Genomic DNA, 15,023 nt, shown 5'->3' with positions numbered 1-15,023 from the left:
CCTATCTTGCCTCAGGAGATAATCTGTGCTTTTTTATTATATTTCTCTGTTTCAAGCTGTTCTTTTCCCATGCAGCCCAGAAAACCCAATCATTTATTGAAAACCCCTTTCTATCAATTTACTAGCCTAAATCAGTATTCCTTATCGGTCATCTCAGCCCCTTTGAAAACTTGTCTGTCGAGATAGACCCAGAGAGAGCCCTCTCCTGTCCTCGTAGGGCTAGCTATGAGGCTGAGCGTGGTTTGATGTTGCCTTGAGTTTTGCCTTCCTCGGCCTGGGGCAAATTCGAGCGTCAACAAACCCCATAACATTTCCATTGGAGAATGCCTTTCAAAACCCCATCAGTAAGTAGAAGCTATTTGTCTCTATTCCATCTGAAGCAATTAACGTTGAATTGGAACTCATGCTTGTCCATCTATACAGTTTGCATTTCAATTTTATCTTAACACCCTGATGTTCTATTGATCTAAGGTTTATTTGGAAACAAAGATAATTGGTTTGCCCAGCGGTTCGCCATTTGTTGTGGCCACAACCACCACCCTATCAAAAACTTGTCGTGGCAGCAATTTTGAATGGGTCCCCTAAAAGTTGGTCTTCAACCTCTCTGAATAATCTGTTTAGTCCTACAGACTTTAACTCGTTTCCGAGCCAGATTTTCAATTCTTAATGGTTAAGACCCCCCTTTAATAAATCCTTGCTGCATGGTCCATTCATCACCAAGCCTAGCCCTCCATCATAACCTTTCCAGACCTCAAAACCCTTATTGCGTCTTCATTCCCATTATAACTCTTTGTAATAAAAATACTCGAAAAATGCCCAATTTACCTTTTTTCGCTTAACCGCAATCAACATTAAAACACAACACATACCTAGCTTCCAGAACTGACGGTTTTATTAACCCAAATGCATATATTTTGGTTCTGGAGCCCCATCGCATATCGCTATCGATGGGAGTAATAGCCAAGCCATAAGGCCGATGCAATATAGCGGACCCGACAGGGCTATCAACTACAATACATATATTATCGGGTCCGCCCCCCCACCAATCGCTTATCGCAATCGGCGGAACCCGAGGGTTATATATATGTTGTGCTATGATATACCGGAGTCGTCGATGATCATGAATTCAGTCATATATTATTTCAAGTCCGGCCTTACAGTCGGACGCGAGTTTTCCCGTACAATCTTGTGCTTTACAAAAAGTGTTAAGGTCGGGGCTTTTCAAATAAAATCATACATTGCAGACTCGTTGGGGCTATTAAGTGCAGTATATATATATTTTGGGTCCACCTTCCCCAATCGCTTATCGCAATCGGCGCAGCCCCACGGTTATGTAATTAGTGAATGGGTGATGACCGGACCCACCGATAATTATAGGCTCGGGTATATGAATTTTCGTGTCCGGCGATATGGCTCGGCCATGGGGTTTTCCCATGTTTTCCTGTGTTTTTTGATAATATGTTGGGGTTGGGGTTTTTCAAAGAGGAGCTTATGTTGCGGATCTGAAGGGATCATTAAATGTGACTCATATGCATTTCAGGTCCGCCTCCCCAATCCTCCACCGTTGATCTACCTTTCGTGGATCCAACGGTCCATGCAGATTTCGGGTGAACCAGTAGCTCGAGGAATACCCGCCCGAAAAGCAGTATCCTCTTTCCTCCTAGTTGCTACGTGTCGTTTGAAGAGTGGAATCGGGGGCCATCCTTGCAATACCAGTTACCACTTAGACCCCTTCCGAAATACCATCTGGTTATGTGTTATGCCATGATTTTCAATATAAATTGGATTCGCACTCGCGATACTTAATCAATGCATAAATTAAAAAAAAATCAAGGGCTGATTCTTTTACATTTGATGTTATAAGCATTTAATGAAGGCAAGATTTGTGTTTTGTAAGCATGGTTGCCATATTTCCCACAATCATAGCTTATATGAATTATTCCTGCAGGCAAATACGAGTAGACCCGGGGACGGATAAATGGAAGCTATATCAAGATGACACCTCTGCACCACTGGTGTCAATATTGCAAAAACACACTCTGCAAAAGGGAATACGGACCGCCATAATGCATAATGAAGCCACTCTCTATGTTCAGCAGAAGCACTCGTGACAACGCTGATCCATCAAGATGCCATTACTTCCAAACACACATACAATCATGCCAGGTGTGGGAGGATGAGCGCAGTGTTTTCAGTTTCCTTCAGGAAATAATAAGGGATAACGTCCGATGTATACAGGTGTGAGGAGATGACACACAAGCATTCTCTTTCAATCAACATCTATTCATCCCTCATGAAACGAAGCACTAGAGTAATAGGAAATGCCCTCTACGTGTCAGCAATGACATCGATTGTTCTGCATCTGTGTGTTCTGATCTGTATATTCCAGAGAACAAGGGGAAGGTGAAAGGAAGAAGGGAAGACAGAAAGTTATTTCCATGTGTATAAGTATTACCACCGGATAGGGGATGAGGGATTTTTTTTATTTGGAGAAAACAACTTTGATTTATTGTGAATAAAGAGGACTGTTTGGTTCAAGAAGGAGCCTGTGTTTCAGATTTATTTTTCTTTTCTCTCATATGTTCAGAATCAGTGTGTTGTTGTTGGCACGAAGATAAATGTGATTTTCTTTGTGCATATTGTTAACTACCAATTCATGGTTTTTCTTGGTTATTTGAATGTAATTCAATAGCATTGATAATTCATGAAAGGTTGTTGATTCCAAACATTGTTAAACATCAGTCGCAAGTGTTATTTGTATTGAAAGGAATGTATATTCTTGTATAAGTAATTGGATTGTGATTAGGATTTAATATATGTTTGTTCTTATATGGACCAGTAATTAATTCATCTAGACTTGGGATTTATATACGATGTTTAACCTCCTTTTGTTTTGCTCTTGCAGGATAGATTAGGATAGTTAGGACTAGCTTAGAGTAGCTTAAGTAGTTTAGATAAGATTTGACACATATAGGTTAGTTGTTTCCTTCTATTGATCTAATTGAAGTCTTCCTCCAGGAAGCCATCTCTCAACACCTATCACAGTTCACATGGTCCTTTAAAACCCGTTGGAATTAGCCACTCCAAACAAAAGCAAATCTAATTGGGATATGTGATTGGGTTAGTTCCCCTTGTTGGTATAACAAAAATTTGCCATGTCAACAGCGCGATGACATCAATAATCCCTCCAATTATAGGACCATCATGATAAACCCTTTGTTTGCAAAGCTATTTGGAAGCATGCTAGAAAACAAAATTAGCAAGTGGGTAGAAGAAAGAGATAAGTGTGCTAAAGGGAAAGCAGGTTTTAGACCTAAACATTCCACAATTGATCATTGTATAACTTTAAGGCACATCATTGAAAAAGTTTGGGAGAAAAAGGAAGAAATATTTTGTTGCTTCGTTGATTTCAGAAAAGTGTTTGACTCGGTTCCTAAGGATAAGCTTTGGCATAGAATGGAACTTGAGGTTCCTAAACATTTGAGAGCAGTTGTGCATAGGCTGTATGAAGAGGTGAAAGTCAAAATTAGAATTTCCGCAGGCATTTCTGAAAGTTTTAGAAGCAATATCGGGGTCAATAAAGGTTGCCTACTGTCTCCTACCCTTTTTAATTTATATATCGACAAGCTTGAGGAGTGGTTAAATTCGCAAGGGGGTGATGGTATCTATTTGGGCAAGTTTGTTAGAAGGCTTCTTTTGTATGCATATGACCTTATTCTGATTGCTAAATCAACTCTTGGTTTAGAGCACTTACTATCCATTGAGCATTTTTGTAGAAGTGTGGGGATGCAAGTCAATATGATCAAAACGAAAGTAGTAGTTTTCTCTAAGAAAAGAAAACATAACTAGCATAAGTTCTACTTTGAAGGCAACATTCTGAAAGAAGTTGCGGATTAGAAATACCTCGGAATTGACTCCAACAAAAATCCAAGTTGGAATGGTTGTATAAAGAAAAGAACTTTTGGAGTTGGAAAGCATTTTATGCTTTTCAAAATCGGTGTAGAGAGGCAGAGTTATGGGACTGGAAAACCACTCAAACTCTTTCTGGGCTTCTATTGATTCCAGTGATTGTCTATGGTTGTGAACTATGGGCCAGCAATACATCCGACATGTAGTGGAGACAAATTAAGAAAATTCAGAAGCATTTGATTACAAACAAATTCAAGATTAAAAGTGCAGTTCCTTATGCTATCTTATTAAGTGAAACAAGGACTGCTCCTATTGAAGTAATTGCTATGGTACGAGTCATAAGGTATTTAAAAAAAATGAGCAAATAGAAGAGGATAGATGGCCTAAGGTTGCCTTTAATGATAGATTGTGCAAGAGAAAAAAATCTTGGATGCAGCAAAATAACAAATGGTTTAGTAAATGGGGTATTTGCTTGAACGCATGTCCCATAAACAGTAAAGAGATAAAAGCTTTTATTATGGAAAAGTTCCACAAGTGTACTTGGGGTAAGAAGCTAGGAAGAAAGAAAAAGTATTATATTGAAGTGTTTAATCCCACTCATAGTCATCAACCAAAAGCATACATAGAGGCAAATATCTCTTGGAGAGCCAAAATTCTTACTGCTCAGTTAAGGACTAATTCTCATCAACTTCATTGTGAAACAGGGTGCTGGAAAAGACCAGAAGGAGTGTGGGAAGAAAGAGTATGCATTTTTTGTTCTTCCGGAAAGTGGAAACAAAAAAAAAATCATTTTAGAATATGAGGCTTTCAAGGACAACAGGGAAAGTTATGCAGATACGCTGGCATCTAGCTCTTGGGATAATCTATTTAGTGAGGGATTTTGGGAGAAGCTGAGAGCATTTATTTTGAAGCTTCACAGAAAAAGGGCCAAATACATCAAGCATATGAAGAAACAATCTGTCTCATAGGCTATCTTTAGCCTCGTAGAAATTAAAATAATTTCTTTCTTTATTTATTCTTTATATTGAATTAAATCTATTGTTTGACTTCCAAACTTGACCTCAGACCTCGGTTTCTATTTTTAGTTTAATTGGGCATGGATTGTGTCAAACACCTCATAACGATGATCCAATTTTATTAAAATAGGCTAGAATCATTAACAGAGAAAAATTGGTTCTCAAAACGGTTTTCTTTGCTATCATGACAATGCAAGCCCTAAGAACCGAGTTACTATGTGCACCACAACATTAAAAAAAATAAAAAACACAAAGGGAACTACCAAATCGCAAATTTGCGAGGTTCATGTTCACTATTTTTATGATTTGATTGTAATAGTTAAGATTGAGGCATGGAATTTTCGACAAGCATCCTTCCAAGATGTAAGCCATAAACTGTGAGTATTCGTTTTGGTTTACAATGGTGCATCAAAACCAGGCCAATGGGGAAAAACACCTTATTGATTGGGGCAGGTAATTTTATTTGTTTTATTGACGGGGAATTTTAGTAGTTTTAATTAGTGGAGTTTGTCTTTATTTTATTGTTAGGTTATTTTTAGTTTAGGTTTAATTTATTTTTAGAGTTTTATTTCGTTTTATTTATAATTTAGTTTTGATATTAAGATATATTTAGATTAATAACATTTTATGGTTTGGATTACATGTGGATATGGAGAATTGGAAGTCGGGCTTAAGGAGAAAGGAAACAAACTCATTTGGATATAAAAGAAGCATGTATACACATTGGAGAGGGTTCCATATCTGAAACTATAGAGGAAATTCTCTGCAAAGAGAGGGTGTTTGCACTACAGTAGAGAGCAATATTTTTGTAGAGAATTAATTGGTTTGGACCATATATAAAGAGATGTATTACAACTCCAAAAATTTCATGTTATCATGAAATGTTTTGAGAAATTATATGCTCAACAAGCTTTGATTAGATCTGCAATTTTTTTACACTTTTGTTTAAATTATGGATTGATTTTAGTTTCAAATTCAATTCAATTTTTGGGAAATTATTGATCGAGATAAGTATATAGTTTCAATTTAATTCAATTTTGAGGGAATTCTTGATCTAGATAAGTATATGTTTCTTGAGTTTTGCATTGTTACGAATCCAGTCAATTGTATGCTTGTTTAAATAATTTAAAAGATACCTTTTAATGATGGATTTAATTGCTACCAATTGAGTAATGAATTCGAATAGATATACTTGTCATTACTATTAACTATTTAGCAAATTCATGTTAAGTTTTATCTTGGTTTTAATAATGATTGTTTTATGAGAACTATTTCCTTAATGCAATCATATTATTGAGTTTGAATATATTTTATTTGAATTTGGATGTATGTGCACTAGAGGTTTGGTGATTATTTATCATATAGTTGAATGCATATACTTGTTTGAACTAGTAATAAGTCTTGGAACTATTTCTTTGGCTTATTGACTTCATTTTTATTCTAAAATTAAAGTTAATCCAAATCTCCTTTTACCTTTCTCATGATTGAGAGGGGGATTAATCATTCTTCCAATCAAGATAGATTCATGATTTATTTTACATTACTTGCATATTAGATTTAGACATGCATTTAAATTTAATCATTGCACTTTAGAAGTCCCCTTACATAGGGGCAAACTTTAGTGTGGTCTAGTTGAGCCCTTATTTCAGCTTGAGGGTTGTTTTCTTGCAAGAGCTCTGCAAGAAGGTAAACGTGATATCTCTATCATTATTCGATGAATAATTAGATATATCATAAGTCATCAGGGAGAGAGACGGTAACCAGACTCAATAGAACCATTCAGAACCGCCAAATCAAATGGATAAAGGCTTAGTTGGGGCTCTAATTGGGTTGTTTCCCTTACATGTTGATGAGGTTATTTTTTGCTATCAACACAATCGAAGAGTAAATTTAGAGGGATCTTGCATTGTTTCGAAAGTTACCACCCTTCAAAGGGATGAATAGTTTCCTTCTTTGGACAGAAGCAAACTCCCTAGATCTAGTGGATTGATCTAGAAAAAATAGAGACAAAAAGACTTATGTTTTCCTTAGAGAGTTTAAAATATGGAAGAAAGACTTACCTGGAATCCAACGCAGCCTCTCTTGTTCTCCTTGCTTGTAAGCTCTAGCTCCAACTACAAATGCTATAAGTGGGACCTGCAAAATAACTAAAACAAGAAAGAGAACCAAAACATACAAATAACGTATACTAACATCTCTAAACAATTATTCAAGAAGGAATTTTTCTACATATGCATAAATGAGACACAAGTATAGTAAAACAAAATAATTTTTGTATTAATGAATGTAGGAGAATATACAACCCCTATAGATCTTGACCTTGTAGATGTCTCCCAATTATCTTGTCTTTCCTTTGCTACAAAGCAAGTCTTTAATCACAACTCAAGTGCATAGATGGATAATGAATCCCTAGGCACAAAGCAACAACATGAGGGCATAACTAAAAGTCTCCAATGTCAACCCAAACTCTATGGGAGGTAAAAGAGGTGGTTTGGGATTTACCATTCTAAGACTTTGATCCACATTAGAAGGAGGATAAGTTCTAGGGATAAAAGATAAGACTTCAAGAGTAAGAGTTTGAGATATAATCTAACAGTAAATAGCTAAAACCACTCGGGAAGCTTATAGAAAGAGGAGGTTCAATTTTATTTTTTTAATCAATTTCAAGGGGTCGTCACACTCGCAGTGAAAGAAATATGCATTGGTCAGTGTAGTTTCTCTGTGTACAACTTTCAACAATGCATTTTGCATGAAGGCTAAGTGCAATGGGGCCAAAGCTTAGGGTTTTGAGCTATTTAAGCCAGAATTCTTGGAACTTTTGTAGAGAGGATGCTCTTGGCTTTGCAGGGGATGAATGCAAAGTGTCAAAGCATGTTGATTGATCCGATTTCAAGGCCATTTGATTGGATGTGAAAAGATGACCTATAACATACTGGCCCCTAAAGTACAAGTCAAAGCAATCACTGAGGACTGAAGTGCTTTACCATGTGACAAGTCTGGATCCATAATAGATTGGTCGAGATCATCAATTGTCTATTACAATACATAATCATCATGATATCATTTCTGAGGTAGGCATACCCATACTCAGCATATAAGCCAATTTACATGTACATGTACAATAATCATAATCACATCCACTGATGACAGATTGTGGACCCATGCTTGGATAGCTTTCTAAATGATCATAGTCATCATACTTTGTAATCTTGTATGAATCCTAAAATCACAACCCTGATGGATGAAACTAGATCTAGGGTCTTCTACCTTGTCACTCAATAGTACAAGTCTAACCATGTGAATAAATGTGTTGGAGTTGAACATGGTAGACACCATTTGATTATCAACCAATGACATAAGTCATTAATAGATGTGAGAGGAACCACCAATAATGCTAATGGCTCTTAAGGTACTACAATACAATAAATGTGGTGCAAATAAATGAGTTGAGGCCGAAAACCACACAAAATCTTCTGATGGAAGGCCAATGATGAAAACTCGTCGCCGAAAATCAGGAAACTTGTCATTAAGGTGTGCAAACTCCAAAGCACTAAAGTGAGTTTCTAAGTCGACCTTCTGGATAATGTGTTGATGTCGACAGGAAGCAACCCGTCGCAGGAGGGCCTTAATGTATCCCCCATCAACGACATGAAACATGTATCAAGATTTGAGACAGAATGTGATGATGCAGAGCTCGTTCAAGAGTGACAAACGTGAAGCATTAGGGGTATTTTGAGTTCTAAAATGGGCCTCCTAAGGAAATTATAAAATAATAGTGGAAATAATAAAATAAGATTAGATTACATCATCAAATTTTAGAGGGAAAAAAGAAAAAAAAACAAATTTTTCAACTCGTATTTTCAACTTAAATCCTTATGGGTTTACTAAAATTTCGAGCTGTAAGACTCGTTGGATGCATAATTTCATTCCTCATCTAACGAGTACCCATGTTGTATACTTTTGATGGACCCTTCTACATGAAAAATTAGAAATACATGAAAAAAATGTTTGCAATCACGTTTTTTTCATTTATTTCTCATTTTTCGTGTACTAGGGCCCATTGAAAGTATGCAACCCGCGTCCTCCTTGGATGAGCAATTAAATTTTGCATCCAACAAGTACTCCCACTCGAAATTTGAGTAAAACCTTAGGGAGATAAGTTGAAAATACGAGTTGAAAAGTACTTTTATTATTTTATTATTTTTTAATCTTTTTATTTTTTACTCCAAAAATGGTGAATCATCCCCCATGGTTGACATCATCATCTTGAATCCTATTGGTTCTTATAAACTTTATTTTCGTTATACATTTTTCTTAGAAGGCCCATTTTAGACCTCAAAATTTCCCTAATGTAAGGCTTAAGGGTATTGTAGTATATGTCAACTGAGGTTGGACTTTCTTTTGAACATATTGGTGACACTCATATGGAGTTGGAAACATTAATTCAAAGACCCAACATGAAAGTTTTTATTAAGGTGTGATCAACAGAGAGGCAAGTAGATTTCCCAACCCAAAGTAGTCATAGAGATGAAGAGAAAGAGTATCGTGTTCAAGAGTGATTCACTGCCATTAATAGGTTTGGTGCTCTATTTTCTGAATTTCCCAACCATTTATGACCAATACCTCTTTATTTTTTAACAACTTTGAGGAGGATAACATATGCTTGATTTATAAGTTCATCCTTCATATCAAAATCCTTCTGAGTATTTTTAACAAACCCTGAGAAGGAGTGGTTTGGTCTCATCATGCTTGACGATTCCAACGATGTTTAATAGTTTTATGAGCCCAACGAAGGTATAATTTGACTTATTTTTCATGTTTAGGGAGTTTCAAAAAAAGGCAAAAAAGAAACTTTCAAGATGTTTTTTTCGTAAATTTGTCTGTTGGGCCCGAAAAGGCATAAAACAATACTCAAGAGAACCTTTTAGCCATGTTCGACTAAAGTATTCATTTTTTGTAAATAGTCTATCCAGTCTAGAAAAGGGTTAAACTTATATGGGGGAGACATCCTTTCATTTACTTTAATGAGTGTGAAAGAGACAAGTGCTCGACAATCTTTTCATTTTTTGGGAATCTGAAAAGAGCTTAAAGAGGATGACTCCTAGAGGAACAGAAGGTATAAAGGGTAGAAACTGGTTATGGTCATGACGGAATTGATCAAAACATGCAGAGGTCAAGAGATAGGCCTAATAATATCACTCATCACAGTGGTTCCTTAGGAAAGGGTAAAACACCAAGTGAAAGAGAATGATCGACCAAGCAGATGGTACTAATGGAATGAGAAAACCAAGGATCATCTTGAAAAAACATGCTGATAAAAAATCGAAATCACGATGGATAAAGTGTGGAATCCTTTTTGTAATAGTTTAACGACACTGAAATAGTGATAAAAGTGTACTCATATCACCAACTTTCAATTTAATTAACGAGTAAGAAAAGGCAAAAAGAACTTGACATTTTCATGTGTGTTTTATGAGAATGAAAAGATAACAAAAGAAGCTCGGGATTTTCATGAGTTTACTGAGTCTTGTAAATAATAACTGAAATGGACTCAAGATAAGTTTCATTTTTATACAAGCTTGAAATAGAGAAAAACTATGCTTGAGAGCAGTTTCATGCCCTTAGCATAATGACTTAATTATAGGAACATGCCCCACAAGCTTCATTTCATTCACGTACGTAGACTACTGGTTACTAATAGACAGATGGAATGACGGTTCATTTACGAGATCAAGTGAAAGACTCGACTTGACATTTACGAGATCTAATTAAAAACTACAATTGGAGTGGGATTTGTTTGATTTTTTAACGAGCTTGACACAACAAGAGAACTATGCTCAAGGGACCTTGTTTCATTTTTTAATGATCTTGACACAAGAAAAGGAACTTTGCTCATGAAAAATTGTTTCATTTTTTAACGAGCTCGAAACAAGAAAATGAATTGTGCTCATGAGGTTATTTACCTTGATCATGGTCACCTAAAGGCCATGGCTTCTAAGAGGTTCTCATCAAATGGAGAACAACTCTCTGGAAGGGATACATATCATCTAATGGAAAAATTATACGTCAATGCCCATAGAAAATGATTCAGCATATCACCTACTAGATTCAGGAAAATAGTGAAAGGCTCTTCTTCATCGGTAGGTGCAGGCATAGGATAGGTTGCCACATAATTGACCTGTGGTGGGGAAGATACGACTTGTATATTTGGAACACTTAGGGAAGTTGGATGATTGGAAATCAAATAAGGACCAATGCGTGAAAGTTGATAAATAGTCACAATTTTCCATCATGCGAGAAATGCATCACTCGAAAGAGTGTGGACCACGTATCCAAATAATGAGATCCTTGACAACAAAATGTTGCAATCTGCTTCAACACCTAGTGAATCTCTATAAACAAATCATGATGCCAAACACTCTCATTAAATCACCTTGAATTCAAGATACCAAACACTTTTCCCGTCACAAGACATTTGGTCTTAAATTTTGTCTTTTCGACTCACCACATCTTATACATCTTAGACATATTATACTTAGTCTAATAAAATTGACATTATACCTTTTACAAGCATATTTAAGACAATATGAAGTCAAAACTTTGATTAATGATACGTGCCTTATATTTTAGGTATGTAATATTCCAAATTTGTGTAAGTGCAAAACTCACTAGGGAATTTTGCTAATTTTCTGTGATATTAAAAAAAAGGGAGAAAATATTTTGAGGGAGAAAAGAAGAAATTATTATTTTAATGGAGAATGACATTAAATAATATTTTAATGGATAATTTCATTAAATAATATTTTAATGGAGAATGAAGGAAAATTATTATTTATTGTAGAATTGCGGAAAAATAATGTATTATTGAGAAAGGAAGAAAATTATTATTTTATTCAAAATGGCAACAAAAAGTCTCCTAGCGGAAATCTAGCCCCACTAATAAAATAATAGGAAAAAAGGTGGATCTAGAAGATAAAGGGAGGCTCCATGAAAGATTATAAAAGGAGAGGGAACTCAATTGCAAATCATTATATTCTTATCATGTCTATTTGAAATTAAGAAGAAGCTCAAGTGAGTTTCAAGAGTTTCAAGCGAAACTCAATAGTTGATTTCGGTGGACTTCAAGTGCCACCCTAGTTAGCTCTTGGGGAAGATTATCTCAGCTCTTCCATGGTGCTTGTTGCAAAGATTTAATTATCATTATTGCAAGAGATTGTCACATCAAAATTTGTATTTTATAGATTTGTACTATTGATCTCCAAGATCGAAGGCATCATCAAGAAGAGGTTTGAATCGCAAGGAACTAGAGGTTGAGAATTCTATTTCATTTAGCCAAGGAAGGGGAAAATTTTTGAGGCCAAAAATCATCTTCTTCTAGGATTAGAGGCAGAAATTGATAGACCAATTGAGGTTGTGTTCTCCTTCAATAGGATCAAGGGTTTAGTGCTAAAGCTCCACGAGTTTCCAGAGACAAAGGGTTGAGTTATACACAGGAGGAGGAACAAATTTATTTGTGCACTAACAATAGTTCCAAGGTCGATTTTTTTTTTCTTTTTCGAGTGAGGCCGAATTTTGTGTGTACCGACAGTGTTTCGAGGCCAAATTATTGCACAATAAAAAAAGAGGCCAAATACTTTGTGAATTGATAATCAGATTCAGAATCACTTTCATACTAGGTCATATTATCAGAGCTTTAATATTTGATTTGGATCAAGTTATTCCTTATCATCTCATCTCTATCTACAAGAGAGAAAGTGATCGAATCATAGAAATGTACAACAATTTCCATGAAAAGGTTGAGTAGCCTGCCTTGAAGGCATGTGTACCAGTCACACGTAAAAGAGGAGATCGAATGGTAGAACTAAGGAGCACTATTTCAAATCTAAGACCATAATTTCATATGCCTATAGTTGCGTAATCACAAGAGGTTGAATTCGAATTTTGGTTGTAGCAATTGATCTCGAGTGGTCGAATATTTTTTATTTTTTTTGGACGTACCTCTAAGCGTGTATTATTGGAGCTTATATATGTGTGTGTGTGTGTGTGTATTGCACTCGTCTTGTGGACTAATATTCTATAATTTGCCTTGTTAAAGAAATTTACCAGGTTCTTATTTTTGCATTCTTTGTGTTTATACATGTCAATTAATTATGGAGCTTCCGAAGGACAGATTTATCATCACCTATAATTGCATCAATTTTAAATGTAATTTCTGAGTTAATATATAAATCAACCATGATGTTTGAAGCTTTTATATTCCATGCAATAGTCTTGGTGTGTTCTATTTGAACTTAAGTTGTGAAAGTAGCACCTACAACAATAGTGATTGTGAAGAATTTGACAAAGCTCTCATTGAATGAAAACCAACAAAACTAAAAAACAAAGGACTATTTGGGGAAAACTTAAGAGGGTACTTACAAACTATCTGACAAAAATATCTCATTGAGAAACCTCATTTAACTTAAAGAAATTAGTGGTGTTGAGGACATTTTCCAAAAAAAACATTATAAGGTATCCAATAGACCTTTTGTACCTTGTTGGTATATCTTGTTCACATACATTTAGTGCTTCTATGGAATTCATTAATGTTAAATTTAGATAACAATGGTATGTTCTATGCTTAAGACAATTTACTTAAATGTTCCTTTAGCAGCCCAATGACAATTTCCAATTCTATCCAGTAGCAATCACATTAAATTATACACATTGACAGTAAATGTAGATAGAACATAAAATCATATGCCAAAGATGAGCCAAGAAAAGAGGACACAAGATGTGGTGGATGCCAGGGACAAACCCAAATGTGGGGAATCCTTTGATCAGATCTTCTTATTATTCTTCAATAGTTCAGCAGAGAAAGAGAGTACAAATATCATAAATACAAGCCCAAAATATATCTGCCAAATTAGCACTCAATGCAACCCTAACCAGAAAGTCAACGGTAGTTAAAGCTGCCCCAAATTAACCTCTAATCAGCTCGATCAACATCAGAATATTATGACCTCTAGAGAGGGTCAAAGTCAACCCAAAACAGCTCAATCAAACCAAACAACCATTGTTGCAATTTATGCGGTCAAACAGAAAGTCAACATTGCAGTCAACATAGTCAACTTGTTCCAAATTGCCTCGATTTGCATGCGAGAGAATGTGGGCTAAAAATATTGAAGTTCTAGCCCAAAAATAGAAGTAAACCCTTGGTCAAAGTACACAAGTCAATGCTGGTCAACACTGCCCTAATAAAAAAAAAATTGGCCTCCTGAAATCTACCTTCCTTCCACATGTGCGAAGAAGAGAGAGCTTCCAAGTGTGCGAACCAATCAAGGGAGGAAACAAAAGATGATATGATGAGATGAGTGAGGGTCCAAATGAGAGAAGGGTCACTCCTATTTATACAATTTGTTGAGGGTGAGGAGACATATCCATTGCTTCATAAGCCTACATTTGATTGAGTCCAACCTTGACAATTTGTCCATGAGAATAATAAATTCAAAATTTCATTTCTGCTTGTCAGAATGAAATCATCTTTATATCAAAATTATACCTCTCTGAAAGAGGAATCCAATGCAATAATAATCTCCATCATATGAGTTGTCATAAGGTGGAAATTGGCCCTAGTTGCCAATTTTAATACTCTCTCTCAACTAGGGAGAATTCCACATGCCAAACCATCATCATGCCAACCTTTCATCATGTACCATCCATGCCATCACTGCTTTGCTGAACCATAAAGAAATAATGAAGAAGAAGTGATCAAGATTGAGTCATAATATCATACCACTCTCCACCGACTAAAGTAAGTCCTTGATCCCAGATCAATTTTTTGAACACCATGCATCCTAGTCATAGGGAGTACGGTAGTACATGATGCATCCATCAGTAGTGCTATGGTACCTATCCAACTTTTCTCAACTCATTGGCCAGATGAGAGGTACTTCCCATGAGTCCCACACTCTATGCGTAGGATGTGTGTCAGGGCATCAAAAAGAGAAGGTGAACCACTCATCTTGCTCATATTCCATAGGAGAAGGTGAACCACTCATCCTATGCATATGTTAATCGCAGGGGAAAGTGAACCACTCACCCTACATACATGTGTCT

This window comes from Pinus tabuliformis, chromosome 3_2 (genome assembly GCF_031772625.1).
Source record: "Pinus tabuliformis cultivar Carrire ecotype Pingquan chromosome 3_2, CPIR1, whole genome shotgun sequence".
Lineage (NCBI taxonomy): Eukaryota > Viridiplantae > Streptophyta > Pinopsida > Pinales > Pinaceae > Pinus > Pinus tabuliformis.
This window is presented reverse-complemented; position numbering follows the sequence as displayed.